General features: G+C 37.0%; 1 protein-coding gene and 1 long non-coding RNA gene across 4 annotated transcripts in view; one reads left to right on the top strand and one right to left on the bottom strand.

The window, feature by feature from the left end:
• LOC309513201 overlaps positions 1-9096 on the top strand; it is a 34919-nt gene extending 25823 nt beyond the window's left edge. Inside the window, exons 2-3 of the long non-coding RNA XR_014211364.1 lie at positions 8508-8723; positions 8790-9096. This is a non-coding gene — a long non-coding RNA (uncharacterized lncRNA). The remainder of the gene's footprint in view (positions 1-8507; positions 8724-8789) is intronic.
• The window catches only part of fbxl17 (F-box and leucine-rich repeat protein 17), a 137368-nt gene that overhangs the window by 51519 nt on the left and 72888 nt on the right, over positions 1-12961 (bottom strand). The gene's annotated exons all lie outside the window — the stretch shown is intronic.

The raw sequence follows: 12961 nt of genomic DNA, 5'->3' as shown, positions 1-12961 counted from the left end.
TTAAAAATAAAGTATTTTTTGAGTTTGACAACAAACACACTGGAAAACACAGCTATACAGCAGCACAGTTCAAAACATTATAATAATTAATAATTTCTGAACATTGACCTTTTTCTTATGGTTTCTCAATAGAATTCATAAAAGTATAGAATAGAATATCATAGTTCTAATAGGGGCTCATTGTAACGCAGTGTGACAACATGCCCCGCCTGGCGTTAAACCCGGCAAGTGTTTCTGCTAGTTAGCGAAGCATTAAAGAACCATATCAGCTGTTAAATAACAGATATAAGATTAAAATGATGATCAGATTTGTCTAATTTTATATAAGTATAAAATTAATGTTATTTAACTGTGATATCTTCCAAAGATTTCTGAATTTTGGTGCGATTTTTTCTCTATATAGTGTTGATATGGAAACTGGTACATACACTAAGTTTCATCATGCTGGCATGTGTGGAAGTCTTTAAAACAAGTGTGTGACAACTTGCCCCGCTCATGGGCCCGGATGTATTGTTGGAAAGACTTGTGTTGTGATGTGGTTTTGTGTGTAAGTGTAAATTCTCCGTCTGATCCGTACGGTCATGTTTTCAATTTCCTTTGCTGTTGATTTAATGGCTGGAGTGAACGCACGCTGCTTTTAATTTAAAACACACACACGCGCTTTCCCTCGATGCACACACACTCTAATCCAGCACTGATTAAACACACACACACACACACACACTAGGGGAAATGAAACACCGCACACGCGAAACATGCTGGCTGGATTTGTGACATTTTTCACGTTTCAGTCTCACAATCCGGGAGCGTTTGTGGCCCTTAAAGGGACAGTTCACCCTAAAACAGGCGCGATGATTTTTGCAACAATAAACCGAAGGCCGGAATCGTGAATGCAGTTCTAGAAGTGGAATTTACAGTTTAATGTGAATTTTCACAGAATATATTGGATCAATCGGTCAAAAAGTAGGACTCTAAATTAATGGAAAAAAAATATTTTTTTTTAAATCAAGATAAGGCCTGGTGTCTGCTGTTATTAAACTGCAAAAATGCTAAATAAAAGTTCAGTTTAACAAAGAAATGATGCATACATACATACGCGCACACACACACACACACGCATACACGAGCGCACACACACACACAGCACACGCATACATACATGCATACAGTACACGCATGCATACACACACGAATATACATGCATACAGTACACGCATGCATACACACACGAATATACATGCATACACACACACACAAACACACACACATTAAATTCAGCTCTGTCAACTGATAACATGCATACATATGCATTATATCTGTCAGTGGTTGCATTGCTTTTTCCACTTATACTACAAAATATTTGCTCAATTCATTGCAAATGTATGTAAACTCTTCTGATTTATTGATGAATTCAGAAGCATTGCAAATTGCACAACAAGCAATGTCACCTTCATTTATACAGCGCTTTAACAGTATAGAGCGTTTCACAGCAGCTTTACAGTGATAACAGGAGATTACAGTAACAGAGAGTGTTTAGGCTTTACAGCAGATCTAGAATAAAGTTATTGTCCAGATAAAGTTAGTTTTGATTGATTCACTTCCGTTGTAAAGATCATTAGTTATTAACTTAGGGGCCGCTAACACACACCGTTCTCACAGAAAACCCTTGTTTGGTGCTCGAGAACGCAAACCATGAAACAGGTTCTGTGGTGCAAAACATGAAACATTTATAATACAGAATTTTTTATTGCTTCCGCGTGAACCGGAATTATCCCGACAACGGCAAAGGGAAGGAGGCCTTCACAGGAGAGACAGTTCACACACACATACTCGCGCATACACACAAATATATTCAGTGTCAATATGCGGCACGCATACACATGCACGCACACACAGACACACACACACAGATTAAATATTATGAGGTCAGTTTAAAAAAATTCAACATGAAAAATTACACTGGTTGCATTGCCTTTTCAACTTATACTTCAAAATATTCACAGCAAATGTAGTCCATTGCAAATCTTTCCATTTATACTGCATTTCTAGCATTACAGCAATAAATGCAGTGTGTGTGTAAACCAGCACACTCAAACAATCCCCAAAAGTGCAAAAAACACATATATTCAGTGTAAATATGCGGCACGCACACACACACACACACATGCACACACAGAGATGTAAATATGCAGCACACATACAGTACACATACACACACACATAATCACACACGCACACACATACGTAAATATGCAGCACGCATACATATACATAATCACACACACGCATCCATACACACACACATATTAAATATTAAGAGGTCAGTTAAAAAAAAAAAACATGCATGGATTAATTGTTCACAATAACATCTATAACATGCTTTTTTTTAACAGATGTGGGTGAATTTCGAAGCACATTTAATGTCCTTTTAACAACACGACATTCGACAACATCGTCGTTATCTTTCCATTTATACTGCATGTCTAGCATTTACAGCAATAAATGCAGAGTGTGTGTAAACCAGAACACCGAAAAACACTGAAGTCCAGAAAGCAGGAATATATTGAGTGTTGATATGCGGCGCGTGTCCTGCCATGTCTGTCACCGGGACACAGCGGCCCGAGGCCGGGCCCGAGGCCGAGCCGGAGGCGAGCCGGGGGTGAACGAGCCCCTCTGACCCGAAGCATCTCTCGGTCTCTAATGATTCACACCGAGGGTTCGCCAACGGGCAGGTGAACACCTCGACTCTGTGGGACAGCAGAACAGCTTTCAGGACACAGACTCATGCAGAAGAGAGTCCGCAGCATCAGCGTCACTCATTAACCAGAACAGCTCAACGCTCATCCATGAAGATAAACACTACACACTGTGTGCTAACTACACGCGACACACCGCGCGATAACAGGTTCTTCTCCATGTTAATGAGAGTGTGTGTCCTAACCAGCCGCGACGGCGACACGCGACCATTCTGTTTTAGAAACGGTTTCTAGTTTTCTGCGACGTCGCGCTGGAACAACAAACACAAAGTGTGGCGATGATAATCTCAGGTGCTGTTTATGTGCTTTATTTAATGTTAAAAGCGTGTCATGTGACTCTGAATATCATTTAGTGCTCCAGCTTTGAGGCTGTGAAAGCAACAGTGGATAATTCACCTCAGATCTTCAAATTAAACAAATGGAAACAAGAACGTTCATCCAGCTGTTCATTGTTTGTTCATGTCAGTTCACAGTGCATTAACTAATGTTAACAAATATAACCTTTGATATTAATAATGTATTAGTAAATGTTGAAATTATTATTAACCAAGATGCTGATGAAGTATTGTTCATTCTTAGTTCATGTTAACTAAGGTAGGTAACTAATGAATCTTATTGTAAAGTGACAATTTTTCGATGGGATATATATACACTGTGGACGAGAGTTTTACATTTACATTTAATCATTTATCAGACGCCTTTGTCCAAAGCAAATTACAAATGAGGACTAAAGCAAGCAAGTCATCATGAATAGGCAAAAACAACGCAAGAAGTGCTCAAAAATACAAAGTTCGGGCATTGCTTAGAGTAGCATAAGCCAGACAAGGGAGGATTAAAGGAAAAGGAAAGTTTTGGAAAGGGGTGGTATAATGCCATTTTCACAAGATGTAAAATAAGTGTGTGTGTGTGTGTGTGTGTGTGTGTGTGTGTGTGTGTGTGTGTGTGTGTGTGAAGTTTCAGCTCAAAATACTCCACAGATATTTTATATAGCATGTTAAAGTTGTCACTTTTTGAGGGTGAGCAAAAACGCACCGTTTTGTGTCTGTTCCTTTAAATGCAAATGAGCTGCTGCTCCCGGCGCAGAGGGCGGAGCTACAAAAGCTTGTGTCCTGAAAGTTTCAAAAACTTTTAGCCTTTTATGTTCAAACCGGAGTCGTATAAAGATGGAGAGACTCAAGAAGAAGAGACAAGAAGCAACAGGACATTTCTGAATGTTAGCTGATGAATTTATGTAGCGTATGTGTAGTTATCTTCTAGTCATTGATTAGCATATTCTGTCTTGATAATCTATAAATCGTGTTCAAGGGGCGGGGTTTATGTAAATTTGAGGGTTTGTGATGTCACTAACCCGGGAGGAATGTCCTGTAGTCTCTACCAGCCGTTTAAAGCGATTTCTTTTGAAAGCAAATATCTCCCTTTGCTTTGAACTTTGAGCGTCGTAATTTTGCAGATGTTGTTTATGCTCAAACAGCAACATTACACACTAACTAAAGTTAGAAAAGTCAAATCATAATCAACCACCCCTTTAAGAGGTTAAGTGCTCTGAGTTTTCATCTGTTGTCGGGATGAGGATGAGGAGATCATTCCACCAGCACGGAACCGTTTAAATGAAAGTGAAGCTCAGTTTCTCTCCGTCCTCCTCAGTAAGTGTTTAATGTGTCAGTGAGTGACCTGTGTGTGTGTGTGTGTGTGTGTGTGTGTGTGTGTGTGTGTGTGTGTGTGTGTGTGTGTGTGTGTGTGTGTGTGTGTGTGTGTGTGTGTGTGTGTGTGTGTGTGTGTGTGTGTGTGTGTGTGTGTGTGTGTGTGTGTGTGTGTGTGTGTGTGTGTGTGTGTGAGAGAGATCGCAGCCCGTAATGAGCTCTGACTGTGTGTGCGCTCACTCTAAATGCCATTTATCCTTCCTAATTGGGGAGCAATTGGTGTTGAGCAATGAGACGATAGCACTGGGGCCGATAATAAAGAGCAGAGACCTCCTTCATCACACTGATCCACACACACACACACACACATCTCAGCTTCACACACTCACGTTAATCAGAACGACAGCAGAGTAATTAGTAAATGACTGTTCACACACTTATGCTGTAATAATGCAGTGTGAAAAGAGCCGTTGTGTGAGGACGAACACATCAGAACTTATTTAACCTCTTGTGCTCAATATTTCAGGTCACATGATGTTACGTCTTCTGATAAATATTGCGTTTTGTATTAGTTATTACTTTAAAAGTGTAAAGATGCAAAGATCATGCAAATTCAGGACGGAGTATAACATGATATAAAACTTTACAAGTGCTTTTGTACATAGTCCAACAGAGTTTAGATGATATTTGGGGTCATTTTGAAATATCTGAACTTTTTTTATATATCATTTCTTTAACCCCTTAAGTGTCACCGACAATTAAATCCTAATCTAATCATGACAAACTATATATCGTTGGAAAGGTCTAAGACTCCTAAATAGATATTTTAGGACTGTTTTTTGTTACAAATTATGTAGGAACAGAAATAGATGAATTTATGACAAGAGTGCACCTCAAAAAAATCTACATAATAACAGGGAGTTCTGACCTTTGTCACGAAAAGTCGACGCACACACTTTTAATAAATGAAACGTTGGTTTTCATGCTAAAATTTCATAAGAAAACATATAATCTAGCATTTGTCAATAAATTATAAAATAATATTATCTTCTAAAAAGTATAACATATATATTATCCTCTAAAATATAATATTATCTTTTTTATCGCCTTTTTTTATTACATTACATATTTTAGTAGTTATCATGAATTAGGTATCATTTGAAAGCTTACGATCTCAGAATTCATCCTGAGAAAACTGTTTTGAAATTGGACATTGACATAGAAACGGTACTCTAAATTATTTTATCAGGCTCCTCCCCTTTTGGGCATCATTACGTTTCATAATTTATGATCAAAATATTTTCTAATCTTGACAAAACACATTGTCAGAAAGGTCTGAGTCTCAAGGTTCCATATTTTGTGACAGAAGTGATATTTGGACAGAAATTTATTAATTTATGGCAGAATGCATACATTTAAATTAAATGGAATTCAATGTCACCCGGTGGCTATTTTTGGTATTACGCCTAAACAAAATCTCATGGGAACTTCAATTTTTGTGATATCAACTTCAAATTTGGAACGCAACTTGGTTAGATATATGGCTTTGATTTTATAGTAATTTTATAGTAAAAAAATATTTTGTAAAATATATATTTAATATAAAAGAAAAAATATCAAGTACAGTATATTTGATTTACTGTAAATTTAAACTTCCATAACTTGTTCATACTTTAATTTTTGTTTAAAAAAGTATTTTCTTTAAAACAGACCAAACTTAGGTCTATATTCCAAAGCATTCTTGAATTACAACCATTTAAGTGTTAATAGTGCATTTTAATGTCCATTCTCAAAAAGGGGGGTGACAGTTATGTTTATTATAAATTTTTTTCACATAATTTCTCCAAACAGATACATATGTTTTTTCATTATTATTATTTATTTTAATAGCATCCATCCATTCATTTTGTCAGATTTATCATCATGTTTATGATATGATACAGGATTCATAATGAATAATTGTGCAACAATTATATGAAATGCATGTTTTGTTTATTTTCTTTAGTTGACGTGTGTGTTCAGTAATGAGTTTTGCCAGCAGTGATTTCAGTCAATATGACTGTGATTGATTCCGGCTGTTGATCGGATGGGATCGGTGTAATATTACCAACACGTTCTGGATTTGCTTCAAGCTGTTTTATCAATCCATTGCTAATATACAGACTTGGGAGGGTTACTTAAAAAATTTATTCCGTTACAGTTACAAATTACTTCATAAAAAAAGTATTCAGTAACGTAATCCAAGTACCACAATATGAAAGTAATGTAATCTGATTACTTTTGGATTACTTAAAGGCCACATATATAAATAAAGTCAAGCAAGAAGAAATATAATTTTTTTGAAAACCTTTTTTTTATTAAGAATTTGGTCCGGTGTAAAATATTTGCAAAATATAAACTATTTAAGAAAATGTCTTATAGCTGTAAGTAACTATGTTGTAGCTAAAAACTTATTAAAACTAAGCAATCATGTCTCATTTCCACAACTTGGGAACACACAGCCCTGCATATTTATATAAAGGGCTATACAGACATCTAGTGGCTACTGTATGGTATTACAGATTATTTTTGTTTTATTTTTAACTAACATGTACAAGGAAAAAACAAAATATTAGTTTATTATAAAATAGGCCTAGGCTACATGTTGACTAAAGCCGTGATCTTTCTTAATTTGCCTGACTAAACTTGGGGCGTTGGCAGTGGGAGTTCGTTACCTAGGCAGCGAACATCCTGTTAAGTGAGAAGAGATTAAGAAAGGACATTTTGGTACAACCATGTTGTTTGCATTTTTTTTTTTGAAAACAAAATGTCAGCGGAGTTTCCATGAATTGAAAGCGTTTTTGTCCCGCGGGCATCGTTTCTACTGGCAGCAGTGATTCATTCAGCGTCTGAGGAGATTGTAGAAAGCTGTTATTTGCACACGCACCAGCGGGTGGCACACGCGAGTCATTACTGGCAACAGAACCAGGAACTACTGTATAATCAAGCAGCGCTTAATATAGTGTTATTATGCCAAAATACTGATTTATTAAGTTTTAAATTAAACCATTGTAATCCTGAAAGTATTCCCCCTTTTTTCAAAATGTAACTATAATCTGATTACTACGTTTTTTGACGTAACTGTAACGAATTACAGTTACTGGATTTTTGTATCCTGATTACATAACGCCGTTACATGTATTCCGTTACTCCCCAACCCTGCTAATATATGAGCAGATATAAGTCTCACGAGACCAACAAATCCATGGTTAGATCCTGGATTTACGTTGACGGGCAGAATCTCCAGGTCTGAGCGTCTTTCAGTGTGTCTTCGGCTCAGATTCGGGGAGTTCAGACACGTTTGGGGCTTTTTCACCCTGTTTTGGGGGGGAATTGAATGTAGAAGCATGTAATAATTCATGGGAATGCATGGTGAGAGAATCAAACCGGCATACAAATCTCTCACACAGACCGGGGAAATCCAACACATGCTACATAATTTAAAGTCCCCCTGTAGTCAATCATGTTATCTCTTAAAACCACCAAAATTAACATATTTAAACGTTTTTACCTTGAAAATGGTTTAAAATATCTTGAATGTAACTCGACACCCTTGCCTCATTTAGTATGCGCGGTTCTATGAATATGCAAATGAGCCCCGCCTCCACTCACTCACTCAGCTCAGAGATCCACTGGTTGACGATCACACGTTGATCTGATTGGTTACAAGGTAGTTTGTGACGTCAGAAACACCAGCGATTTCAAAGCGTGTGTTTGAGACTGTCTTTGGTTCACTGCAGTTTTAAGGAGGAAATACTCAGCAATGGTGTCGACTTATGAATTTACACATGGTTTGTCATAAAGCATATTAAAAACACCACATAGACACATAAACAACTTTAAATCAGAATGTCTAAATCACTTAAAATATATGGCATTTTGTTCCTTTAAAGTATTAAAATCCCACAAAACACTATGGGACTGAAAGTAAAGTCAAATAAAATAAAACTCATCTTTCTATTGTGACGCTTAGCAAGTGTTCGTCTGACTAATGAACAAATGACTCTCTTTGTGAAGAATCAGTCAAAAAGATTCACAAGCAATCTCAGACTCTCCGATTAAAGAATTAAAGGATTAGTTCACCCCAAAATGAAAATGTCCTAATAATTTACTCACCCCAATGCCATCCAAGATATCCATGTCTTTCTTTCCTCAGTGGGAGAGAAATTATGTTTTTTGAGGAAAACATTTCTGGATTTTTCTTCTAACAATGGACTTCATTGGTTCCCATCGTTTTTAAGTCCAAATCAATGCAGTTTCAAAAGTCTCTGAAGTGTTTAAATGGGCTGTACACGATCACAGCTGAAGAAGAGGTTGTTATCTAGAGAAACGATAGACCATTTTCAACAAAAAGTTATAATTTATAGACTTTTTACCTTCAATAGTTGGGATTGAGCTGATCAACAAACGGACAGGGAACTACGTCATCACGTTGAAAGGTCACGCCGGCGCCGGCAATACTATTTGAACTACTATTCATATTCATCAGAATGTTATTCATATACGATTCATATTCATATTCACTGAATACTATTACTATATATATATAATAGCAAACAATAATATTTGAACTATCCTCCTACGTACGGTCGCATTGTAAACAGTGGGGCGGTTCTTCTGCCGGCGCCGGCGCGACCTTTCAACGTGATGACGTAGTTCCCTGTCCGTTTTAAATTTTTTAAATGGCCTATCGTTTCGCTAGATAACAACCTCTTCTTCAGCTGTGATCGCGTACAGCCCGTTTAAACACTTCAGAGACTTTTGAAACTGCATTGATTTGGACTTAAAAACGATGGGAACCAATGAAGTCCATTGTTAGAAGAAAAATCCAGAAATGTTTTCCTCAAAAAACATAATTTCTCTCCCACTGAGGAAAGAAAGACATGGATATCTTGGATGGCATTGGGGTGAGTAAATTATTAGGACATTTTCATTTTGGGGTGAACTAATCCTTTAACGCATTAATGCAATCGGATCAAAAGCAGAACTATTACATTTCTAGGTAATCTACAATCAGTTGTCATGCAAATTTCTTTTTCTCTTTCCTCTGAGCTTCCGCATTCGTCATTACGCCGTGCGTCAGGTCGAGCGTTACTCTCGTCTCTTCCACCGTAAATCCATGCGTAGGCCCGTCTGCCGGAAGCTAGTGATTATAGTTCATAAAGTTTAAATATGGGTATTTTTCTTACACACACACACGCATGGCTTCACCTCAGAAGGCCTTTATTAATTTTACAATTTTACTGTATTTGTGCAGCAGAAGAGATTCTTTCAGACGCATTAAAAAACTGAATTATTCCCAGCTTTTATGTATATTTTTCATGATAGTGACTGAACTCTCGGGAGTATTTCAAGTAAACACTTTAAGTCAAAGGGTTTCTCAGGCAAATAGTTCAGGACTTGCGACATAAGAGAGGAAAAGTTGAGTTGCAAGAGATTTGAGGGGGAAAAAAACATTTTTTTCCTAAGAAATGCGAGTTTATATCTTGCATTTCAAACTTTTTTTCCTGACTAAAACATACAATTCTGAGAAAAATAAAAAGAATTGCGAGATAAAAAGTTGCAATTATCTTTTAAATTGTTTCATTCCAGGGCAGAAACAAGCGTCCATACATGTTTAAGGTGACGACGTGCGTTTGGTTTGCGTTCTCGAGCCTCTAAACACTGTTGTGTGTGAATGAACGTCCAGAACACATTAAAAGTTTCTGTTCTCTGTGAGAACGGTGTGTGTTAGCGGCCCCTAAGTTAATAACTAATGATCTTTACAACAGAAGTGAATCAATCAAAACTAACTTTATCTGGACAATAACTTTATCCTAGATCTGCTGTAAAGCCGTAACAATCTCTGTTACTGTAATCTCCTATTATCACTGTAAAGCTGCTGTGAAACGCTCCAAATTGATAAAAGCGCTATATAAATGAAGGTGACTTTACATTTATGCATTTAGCAGATGCTTTTATCCAAAAGAGGAACATTTGGATGTCACATCAGTGTTTGTCTCTACACACCGCAGCCGTTTCACATTTAATATCCTATATCAAAAGAAGTTAGCAGATCTTGTGAAGCACAAGCTCCCACAGGAACGCTTGAGCGATGGACGGCCAACATCAGGCTTCGTTCTCATGATCCGATCGTCTTTTACTGGGGGATCGTTCACACTCTCCGAACGGGAATGTGACGCTTTCAAAAGCGAGACACAAAGAGCCAGGGGTCAAAACATGAGCAGAGAGGAGAAGATCTGGCAGCGTCTTTACTGTCAGAGTCCTGGGATGAACATCGAGGAGCGGGTCAATGAACACTGACGCTTCAGAAGCACACACACACACACACACACACACACACACACACACACACACACACGTGTGAACGGCATCTGAAAGACTCTGAACTCTAATGTGATGGACAGAAACACACTGAACATATGATTATAATGCATCACTCTTTCAGCAGAGGAAATGAAGTATAAATAAAGAACATATTTGCAGTTGCTGAAGGAAGAGTCAGTGCTGGTTTATAGGTTTATAGGTGTTGTAAACGCAACATGGACACATTAAAATTAAAAGGTTTCATTTTGAATGCCAATGGAAGATTTTCAAACTTTAATCTTAAATTTAACATTTTCAAAATTAAATGTAACAAATTATATTTAAAAATTTCAGGTAACTGGAGATTTTATCATTTTATATATAATATAGCCTACATAATAATTTATGAATATATAATTTATTATATGTAATTTTCAAAATCACATCTAAAAGTATCATGTTTTTAAAAAATGTAACGCAGTCAACGGAAGATTTTCAAACTTCAATCTTGGATTTAAAGTTTCACAATGAAATTTAAAAGTATCTTGGTTTTAACATTGTTAATGCTGAATCAATGGAAGATTTTCAATCTTGAAATTCAAATTTTAAAAATGAAATTTAAAAGTGTCATGTTTTAATTTTTTTTTAAAGCTGAATCAACAAGATTTTCAAACTTCAATCTTAATTTTAAATTTTCTAAATTAAATTTAAAAGTATCATGTTTTTAAAAATTTTAACGCAGTCAACGGAAGATTTTCAATCTTGAATTTAAATTTTCTAAATTAAATGTAAAAGTATAATGTTTTTAAAAATATGAAAGCAGAGTCAACAAGATTTTCAAACTTCAATCTTAATTTAAAATTTTCTAAATTAAAAGTCAAAGTATAATGTTTAAAAAAAAATTTATGCATTAAACGGGAAAAATTTCAAACTTCTATTTGAATTGAAATTTTCTAAATTTTGTTTCAAAGTATCATATTTTTTAAAATGTTAAAACTTCTATAAATCATAAAACAAAACAGATGGAATGCAGTTGAAGATGTAAATGCGTCTCATCTTATGATTCCTCCACATAAATCTCTGATCATCATAATCCAGCATCTGAGACGAAGCTACAGTGCCTGCTGATCTACACACACACACACACACACCGACAGCTGTCCATCAATCCATCAAATCTCAGCCGATGATCGAATCTGGAGGGATAAAGTGTGAGTTTGACCTCTCCTGCACCTTTAAACACACGTTCATGAGTGTAAACACAGATCATATTTCTGCACGAGGACACTAAACCATAATGCAGCAGACCTGAAAACTATCGGCCGTCCTTCCGTTGAACTGTAATTTTTGCGGTCAGGCTTTGATTTTGAGGCTCGTCTCGCCGTGAAGCTCAATATTAAACGGGTTTCAAAATGATTACCATCATCATCATCATCATCATCATCATCATCTGGTATGAATAGAGCTCTGGAAATATCTGTGTGTGATTTGTCCCGTGGGAGATTGTGAGGTTGCAGGTTGTCACCAGCTGAGAAGAGAAGCACTTTGATAATGAGGCCTTTCAGAACATCATCTGAACGAAGACCCGGAGAACGAGTTTCTATCCGGAACGGTGAGGAAGAATCGTGGACTCTTCAAGCCTGCTGGGTTAACTGGACGTTATCTTCAGAAACATGAAGCAGACAGAAGAGACAATCTGCAAAATCACATCATGCTCGTATACGGGCAGTAAAACAGTGAAGCTGTGAAAGCATCGTCCGGATACACAGAGACATACGGATACACAGAGACACACGGATACACAGAGACATACAGATACACATACGGATACACAGAGACATACGGATACACAGAGACATACGGATACACAGAGACATACGGATACACAGAGACATACGGATACACAGAGACATACGGATACATACGGATACACAGAGACATACGGAGACATACGGATACACAGAGACATACGGATACACGGAGACATACGGATACACAGAGACATACGGATACCAGGGATGGAAATTAGCACCCGCCACCAGCCAAATGCGGGTGATTTTGTGTTGTGGCGGGTAAACTCGCTTCACCTACCGGCCACCGTGGCGGGTAAATAAAAATATACTGTTTCACACAGACGGCGGACACTTTTAGAGGACATAAGTGTACGCTGAAATAAAGTCTTTCACCTCAGAAAAACGGACTTTCTTGTCCTGTCACGTC

This window comes from Leuciscus leuciscus (genome assembly GCF_965113295.1).
Source record: "Leuciscus leuciscus genome assembly, chromosome: 13".
Taxonomy (NCBI): domain Eukaryota; kingdom Metazoa; phylum Chordata; class Actinopteri; order Cypriniformes; family Leuciscidae; genus Leuciscus; species Leuciscus leuciscus.
The sequence above is the reverse complement of the archived record's forward strand: the minus strand, read 5'-3'. Positions and strand labels throughout refer to the sequence as shown.